The following is a 9,740-nucleotide window of genomic DNA, read 5'->3' on the forward strand; positions in this document are numbered from 1 at the left end:
AACTATATAAAGAGCGGATCAATGCAGCTGAAGACTGGAGGTGTGTGTGTGCGTCGTGCGAAACAAGTGCACCTTGATACGGCTCCGCGAATGTTTCCTAAAAAACCACCGAAACCGAGTCCCGCCGCGGTCCGAAGTGTGATAAATTTGTGCCGCCGGTAGTTGTGAATCGATTACGAGTGTTGTTTTCGTCCCGGCGATCGAGACCAAGCAGATAAAGTGGATTTTACTTTGCGTTTTGTCGTCGTCGTCGCGTGCACTGACCAGAAGCTCTATTGTTGCGCCGTGGCCTGCAGAAGTTGTTTTGCTGTGTCGCGTGTGTGCGTGTACTGCGGATTCGTTGCACGGAGTGTTCGGAGTGCAAGATTTTGGAAATTGAAAAAAAAAATAAAAGTTTTTGTATAATTAAAAATATAACTAAAAAAGTGTTTGTGTATCGTGTGGTGTGCCGCACACTAAAAGGAGGCACGGAAGTGTGCCGCCACGTGCTCTTCCGGAAATGAAGAATACCGTTAGGCCACGGGAAAAAAAGCCCCCGTTACGGTAGCGAGAGAAAACCGGAGCTAGGTCCCGGAAGCTCACAGGCGTAAAACGCCCCGGGACTAGGCAGCGCTGCCCCGATCCGGCCGCCTGCTGAAAAGTAGGAATCGCGAAGGACAAGGAGAATGACGACCCGGAACCAACGGCGCAAGCCCACGTACAAAGAGGACACCGATTGGCGACTCGGTACCTGGAATTGTAGGTCGCTGAAGTTCGAGGGTTGCGACATCGCTTTGGCGAACGAATTGCGACCCCGCAAATTCGACATTGTCGCACTGCAGGAGCTTTGCTGGCAGGGGAACAAGGACTGGGATAGTCGTAGGACTAACGCCACATTCTACCAGAGCTGCGGCACCAACAACAAGAAGCTGGGGACCGGCTTTATTGTGATGGGTAAGATGAAGGATAGGGTGATTGGCTGGAAGCACATCAGTAACCGGATGTGCAAGTTGAGGATCAGAGGCCGTCTCTTCAACTACAGCATCATCAATGTCCACTGCCCACACGAAGAAAGACCCGAAGAAGAGAAAGAAGCATTCTACGCGCGGCTGGAGAAGGAGTATGACAGCTGCTCACGAAGAGATGTGAAAATCGTCATCGGGGATTTTAACGCTCAGGTGGGAAGGGAGGTGATGTATCGACCGGTGATAGGGCCTTGCAGCCTTCACACCGCCACGAACAATAACGGCCAACGCTGCATCAACTTTGCAGCCTCCCGCGGAATGGTGGTAAGAAGTACCTTTTTTCCACGCAAAGACATCCACAAAGCCACTTGGGTATCGCCAAATGGAAGAACGAAAAATCAAATCGACCACGTTTTAATCGACGGACGATTCTTCTCGTACATTACGAACGTTCGCACGTATCGCGGTGCGAATATCGATTCGGACCACTACCTGGTAGGAGCATGCATGCGCTCAAAATTGTCGACGGTCTGCTACCAGCGACGAAGCCCTCCGACACCTCCGCTGAACGTCGAGCGTTTGCAGGATAGCGAAGTGGCTGATAGTTACGCGCAGCAGCTGGAGGCGAACCTGCCAAGTGAGGAAGAACTAGGCGCTGCTTCTCTCGAGGATGGCTGGAGTATGATTTGCTCAGCCATCGGTAGTGTCGCTGAAACTTCATTAGGTAGGGTGGAACGAGTCAGGAAAAACGATTGGTACGACGACGAGTGCCAACGATTATCGTGCGAGAAAAAAGCTGCTTTCAACAGAAAGCTGCAGACCGGTACGATAGAGGACGAGGATCGATACAAACAGGCAAGGGAACGACAAACCGCGGTCTTCAAGATAAAGAAGCGCCAGCAAGAAGACCGGGACCGCGACGAGATGGAGCGGCTGTTCCTTGCAAACGAGACGCGGAAGTTTTACGGGAAGATAAACCAGTTCCGGAAAGGCTTCGTGCCGCGAGCCGAGAAGTGCCGGGACGCAGAGGGAAATCTTCTCGTGAACAGAAACGAGGCGATACGCAGGTGGAAGCAGTACTTCAATGAACACCTCAACGGCGAAACAGCAGACGGAGACGGCATAGAAGTTAACCTTGGAGCTCCCGGAGCTGATGACCAGTTCCCGGCTCCCGATCTCTGGATGGTTAAGAAGGAGATCAAGGAGCTGAAGAACAACAGAGCCGCCGGTAAAGATCGGTTGCCGAGCGAGCTTTTCAAATATGGAGGAGAGAAACTGGCTAGGGCGCTCCACAAGGTAATTTCTATGATCTGGGATGAGGAAAATCTACCGGAACAATGGATGGAGGGGGTTATATGCCCCATCTACAAAAAGGGCGATAAGTTGGATTGCTGTAACTACCGCGGCATAACTCTTATCAATGCTGCCTATAAAGTACTCTCCCAGATCCTCTGCCGTCAGCTATCACCCCACGCAAAAAGGTTCGTGGGGCCCTACCAAGCGGGCTTCACGGGCGCGCGAGCCACCACGGACCAGATATTTTGCCTCCGGCAGATCCTTGAGAAATGCCGCGAGTACAACGTGCCCACACATCACATTTTCATTGACTTCAAGGCAGCCTATGACACGGTCGACCGCGAGCAGCTATGGCAGATTATGCACGACAACGGTTTTCCGGACAAACTGACACGGCTGGTCAAGGCAACCATGGAGCGAGTAATGTGCTTTGTGCGTGTTTCGGGGGAATTATCGGAACCCTTTGAGTCACGGCGAGGGTTACGACAGGGTGATGGCTTATCTTGTCTTCTGTTCAACATCGCCCTAGAAGGTGTTATACGAAGAGCGGGCATTGACACGAGTGGCACGATATTCTTCAAGTCGGTTCAACTGCTTGGTTTTGCTGATGACATCGATATTATAGCGAGAAGTCAAGAGAAGGTGATGGAAATCTACACCGGACTGAAAGCAGCAGCCATGCAGATTGGACTGGCGATGAATGCGACGAAAACAAAGTACATGAGAGGTCGAGGCTCCAAAGACGGGGGCCCTCCGTGTCTGACTCCCCTAGCAGTGGACGGTGACGAGCTGGAGGAGGTAGACGAGTTCGTGTACTTGGGATCCCTGGTGACGGCCGATAACAACACCAGTAGGTCGATCCAGACTCGCATTCATGCAGGAAATCGTGCATACTTCGGAGTACGGAAGACCCTGACATCCGATCGAGTGCGACGCCGCACGAAGCTAGCAATCTACAAGACCCTCATTAGACCAGTCGTCCTCTTCGGCCACGAAACTTGGACTATGCTGAAAGAGGATGAACGTGCCCTTGGAGTCTTTGAACGGAAGGTGCTACGGACGATCTATGGGGGTGTGCGGACTGCTAACGGTGAGTGGCGTAGGCGCATGAACCACGAGCTGCACGCTTTGCTAGGAGGTCCGACTATCGTCCAAGAGGCGAAGGTCGGCCGACTTAGGTGGGCTGGTCACGTTGCGAGAATGCACGATGACAGTCCCGTTAAAATGATCTTCGACCGCGATCAACTGGAAGGCGGTAGAGGACGAAAACCGGGAGCACAGCGAGCACGATGGGGTGATCAAGTCAGGCGAGATATCCGGAAAATCTGCAACTTAGAAGATTGGAGACAAACAGCCCAGGATCGAGAAATATGGAGGCGTCTCCTTGTCACAGCACGGACTTCCCTCGGAGCCCTATGCTGATTGGTATGTATGTGAAGACTGCAATGATTTTTGTCGAAATGCATCAATTATCTTATTGGACATAACATCCAAAGTGTCAACTTCGGCTAATTGATGAAGTTCACTGGTGCTGAACCAGGGAGGAAGTTTCAGAATCATTTTCAGAATTTTGTTCTGAATCCTCTGAAGTTTTTTCTTCCTGGTTAAGCAACAGCTTGTCCAGATTGGCACAGCATAAAGCATGGCAGGTCTGAAAATTTGTTTATAAATTAACAGTTTATTCTTGAGACAAAGTCTAGAATTCCTGTTTATAAGTGGATACAAACTTTTAATATATTTGTTACATTTAACCTGGATACTTTCAATGTGATCCTTGTAAGTAAGGTTTTTGTCAAAAGCAAGTCCAAGATATTTCACTTGATCCTCCCACTTTAAATTTACCTCATTCATCTTTATAATGTGATGACTTTTTGGTTTAAGAAAATCAGCCCTTGGTTTGTGAGGGAAAATAATAAGTTGAGTTTTTGCAGCATTTGGAGTAATTTTCCATTCTTTCAAATAAGAATTGAAAATATCCAAGCTTTTTTGTAATCTTCTTGTGATGACACGAAGGCTTCTACCTTTGGCGGAGATGCTTGTATCATCAGCAAAAAGTGATTTCTGACATCCTGGGGGCAAATCAGGCAAGTCAGAAGTAAAAATATTGTATAAAATTGGACCCAAAATGCTTCCTTGAGGGACGCCGGCACGTACAGGTAGTTGATCAGATTTGCTATTCTGATAACATACCTGCAGAGTACGATCCGTCAAATAATTTTGGATAATTTTCACGATATAAATCGGAAAATTAAACCTTTTTAATTTCGCAATCAAACCTTTATGCCAAACACTGTCAAATGCTTTTTCTATGTCTAGAAGAGCAGCGCTAGTAGAATAGTCCTCAGATTTGTTGCTTCGAATCAAATTTGAAACTCTCAACAACTGATGAGTAGTTGAATGCCCAAGGCGAAATCCAAACTGCTCATCAGCGAAAATTGAATTTTCATTAATGTGCGTCATCATTCTATTAAGAATTATTCTTTCGAATAATTTACTAATAGATGAAAGCAAACTAATGGGCCGATAGCTTGAGGCTTCAGCAGGATTTTTATCCGGTTTTAAAATCGGAACTACTTTGGCATTTTTCCAACTACTGGGAAAATATGCCAAATCAAAACATTTGTTGAAAATTTTGACCAAGCTACTTAAAGTTGCTTCAGGTAATTTTTTAATTAAAATGTAAAAAATGCCATCCTCACCAGGGGCTTTCATATTTTTAAATTTTTTGATAATAGATTTTATTTCATTCAGATCCGTATTAAAAACATCATCTGATGAAAACTCTTGTTCAACAATATTCTGAAATTCTATTGAAATTTGATCTTCAATAGGACTCAAAACATTTAAGTTGAAATTATGAGCACTCTCAAACTGCTGAGCAAGTTTTTGAGCTTTCTCCCCATTAGTTAATAGAATATTATCACCATCTTTTAAAGAAGGGATTGGTTTTTGAGGTTTCTTAAGAACCTTTGAAAGTTTCCAAAAAGGTTTGGAATAAGGTTTAATTTGTTCGACATCTCTTGCGAACTTTTCATTTCGCAGGAGAGTGAATCTGTGGTCAATAAACTTTTGCAAATCTTTTTGAATTCGCCTCAGTGCAGGATCACGAGAACGTTGATACTGTCTTCGGCTAACATTTTTCAGACGAATCAGAAGCTGAAGATCGTCATCAATAATGGGAGAATCAAATTTGACTTGGACTTTAGGAATAGCAATATTCCTAGCATCCAAAATTGCATTGGTTAAAGATTCCAAGGCTGAATCAAAATCAGCTTTGGTTTCTAAAACAAAATCATGATTTAAATTGTTCTCAATATGATGCTGATACCTGTCCCAATTAGCTTTGTGGTAACTAAACACAGAACTATTGGGTCTGGTAACTGCTTCATGAGAAAGTGAAAAAGTTACTGGAAGATGATCAGAATCAAAATCAGCATGAGTCACTAAAGGACCACAATACTGACTTTGATTTGTCAAAACTAAATCAATTGTTGATGGATTTCTAACAGAAGAAAAGCAAGTTGGCCCATTCGGATATAAAACCGAATAAAGACCAGAAGTGCAATCTCTGAATAGAATTTTACCATTGGAATTTACTTTTGAATTATTCCAAGATTGGTGTTTGGCATTAAAATCACCGATGATCAAAAATCGAGATCTATGCCGAGTAAGTTTATTCAAATCCCCTTTGAAATAATTTTTATTTTCCCCAGTGCATTGGAATGGTAAATATGCAGCTGCAATCATAATTTTCCCAAAAGAAGTTTCAAGTTCAATGCCCAAACTTTCAATAACTTTTAACTTAAAGTCACGTAAAGTGCTATAAGTCATACTACGGTGGATAACTATTGCAACTCCACCGCCATTTCGATTCATTCTGTTATTGGTTATAACTTTATAATCTGGATCACTTTTCAAATAAGTGCCAGTTTTTAAAAATGTTTCGGTTATAACAGCAACATGCACGTTATGAACTCGTAAAAAGTTGAAAAATTCATTTTCTTTCGCTTTTAAAGAGCGAGCATTAAAATTCATAATATTGATGGAATTACTTAGATCCATGATTAAACTTCAGGGTAAGAACAACATCATTCGCAAATTTTAATCCAATCTGGATAGCTTCCATCATGGATGTAGCATAGGGTGGTCCAAATCCGGACTTTTTTGGGGCTACCCACTGAAATCAAAGATTGTCCCATCACTAGGCTAAATTCCAAATTTGAGCTCATTCTGACCACGGGAACCCCTCCCTCCAATCGCTTAAAGTTTGTATGGGAAAAAACGTCAAAATGTATGGAGAAAAGCAACTGTTTTACTTTTTGACCTGTGGAGGGCGCCATAATTATCCGATTCTTACCATTTCTCAAATGTAGAACCTTCATTAAATTTAGAACAAGTTTTCCGAAGACACCATATTTTTAGGATTTTTTCCCGCGAAGTTATTAGCGCCCAAAACTGACCATTTTTGCGCGGCCAGCTGTAAGGGGCTACCTAACAACGATGTTTAATTCCAATTCGTACACGCACGTGCTCTCTCTCAGGTTCAAACTCTCTCACGAGTTTGCTTGCCTGCCTGGCTGCCTGCCTGCCTGCTTACCAACAAGCGCGCGCTGTTTCTCTGCTTGGAGTTTTGTCGTCGTCGTCGTTTTCGGATAGCTGCGCTGCGTTCTTGGCATGTTTATTATCATTTTCAACTAAAATAGCAGGTTTGTTTTGAGATATATTTAGCATATAAATTCTTAGATTATGTCAAAATTTAAAAAAAAAAAGTGCACTGAAGAAAAATAATTAAAAGAAAAGACAGCTTAGGCTCATTTAAAAAATTACAGCAAATGTCAGGTGAATAGGGTTTATTAGTTTTTCCAAGCATTACAAGCAGTTGTTATGCTAAAGAAACATGATAATGGTTCAATTATATCTTCAGGTAATGCAAATTTTGCTCCTTTAGGTAGTTTTTTTTAAAGCATAAGCATAAGCATAGGTGCCCACCCGCAGTTGCTACTCCGTTATTGACCAGGACCTCCAGAAGTTACATCCACGAGCCGTGGAAGATGAGTGGGTGCTATCTTTCCTCGCTTCGCAACTTCTCAAAGGCCCCTATCATGCTGATCAATACCGGCGCCGGCCACGACCAGTGGTGAGCATTTTGTTTATCGGTTGAAAATTTTAAATCTTAGGCAACCGACTGCGGAAAGATAAATAATTGATTATTTAAAAGTGTTTTAATCGAACGCGTGCCAACCGAGCAGTAGTGCTATGGGCTGGACTTGTCAGTATATTTTACTGTTTGTACAATTTAGATAACGCGAGCAAATTTCAAAAATAGTAAATAAAAGACGCTTTACTCTTAATAAAATCGACAGTTTGATGAGTTAATACTAAAACTGTCAGCTGGGATAAACTATTACGATCAACGAATATAAACGAAAAAAAAAAACAGGTAATCACGTAACCGATTGTAATGAAATTTAAGCAATAACTTAAACGAACTAAACCGGCGGCGTGCCTTCTAATCAACGATGATAAAAGAAGAACTTATGAAGAATAAAATATCAAATAAAAGGCTCCGTCAAACACGTTGCAGAGTAACCGCGAGGTCCCGCTGCTTACAATCGAATCAAAAAATTCAAAAACGAATGATGACCCTATAACGATGATTTTCAATGAGATGTGATTTGGATTTATCGACCGATTCTGGAGATTTTACGCGGTTTTGAATATTTATTGGGCTGAAAAAAGAACAAAAAAAAACTCATTCACACTCTCTTACACACATAAACTAATTTACACTTTTTTCAGACTTCAACATTATAGTGAGAAAGATTTTTAAATTAGACTTGAAATCATTTTTGAATGGCATCAATATAATGAAAACAGCCTGTACTGCAAAAATAAGAAATAACAAAGAACCCAAAATTGGGTAGAATTTCCAGCAAAGGAGAAAATCAACTCGCAAAAAAAAATTCTCACTCGCAAATAGTTTTACTCTCACACTCATGATTCATTCTTCAACACACACACACACACACACACACACACACACACACACACACACACACACACACACACACACACACACACACACACACACACACACACACACACACACACACACACACACACACACACACACACACACACACACACACACAATCCAAGATGTGACGCGACCCGTGTCGAGGGATGCATGGCTGGGGGGGTTCAACAAATTCCCAGTCGATAACGGAGCCTGTGGGGCACAGGGGCGAACCCCACACGTAATTTGCCCTTACTGCGTCACGGCAGGGCACTGGCGCAGCGGACCGTATTTCCCTAGCGACTCGTGGGATTCAAAATGAAGACAAGTGAAACAAACCAACAAAAGGGTCCCGATGCGCCCCAAGCATCGGAAAACACGGAGGTAGAAGAGGACGCAAACGTCGAAATGGCAGGAGGCGAGTCAAACGGCGGCGACACAGCAGGCGGGGTGGCGAGCGCGTTCCGTGGAAGCGGGAAGGTGTTGAGATCCCCAGTGTTGAACCAGGCGGCTGCTTCGAGTCAGCAGATAGGAGTAATTGGAGAGGAGACTCCCAAGTCATCCTTGTTGAACTTCGCCGGCAGTACCCCTCAGGACGGAGTCCTGCTCGGAAGGACCGCGTTGCAGGAGGTCAGAAGGAGGGTTAACGAACTCTTTGATTTCATCAAGGACAAAAACAACGTCCACACCAGAATCAAGCAGATGGTGAATGGAGTCAAGGCAGCCATGAATGCCGCAGAGCGCGAAAACAGCTCGCTGGTGGTGACGCGGAATTCACTGAAGCTCAGAGCTGAAAGAGCCGAAGAAACGCTGAACGCAAAACTGGAGGAGGAAGCGCTACGGGAGAAAGAACCGAAAACGCCGCCCGGCCCAGGCTCTAAAAGGGACAGGGAAACGCCTGGAGAGGAGGAGGACGCAAAGAAGCAGAAGCAGGGGAATGGAGACAGTCCGGACCCAGCGAAGGAGCCAGAACCAGACCCAGGGAAGGAGAAATGGGAGAAGGTCAAGAAAAAGAAGCGGAAGAAAAAAGGGAAGCAGAACGAGGACACCCAAAACCCCAAGTTTCGCAGGGAGCGTAACAAAGGCGAGGCTTTGGTGGTCGAGGTGAAGGAAGGTGTTTCGTACGCAGACCTCCTCCGGAAAGTACGAACCGATCCGGAACTCAAGGAGCTTGGCGAGAACGTGGTTAAAACCAGGCGCACACAGACCGGAGCGATGCTTTTTGAGCTGAAGAATGACCCCGCGGTCAAGAGCTCAGCTTTTAAGTCCCTCGTCGAGAAAGCCGTAGGCTACGAGTCGAAGGTAAGGGCGCTATCGCCGGAGACAACGATTGAGTGCAGGAACCTGGACGAGATCACGACGGAGGAAGAGCTAGAAGATGCGCTGATCGTTCTTCTGGATGACCGCACGACACCGATGGCAATCCGGTTGAGGAAAGCCTACGGCGGCACGCAAATTGCGTCGGTCCGACTATCGACGCCTTC

Source organism: Culex pipiens, chromosome 1 (genome assembly GCF_016801865.2).
Source record: "Culex pipiens pallens isolate TS chromosome 1, TS_CPP_V2, whole genome shotgun sequence".
In the NCBI taxonomy this organism is placed as follows: Eukaryota; Metazoa; Arthropoda; class Insecta; order Diptera; family Culicidae; genus Culex; species Culex pipiens.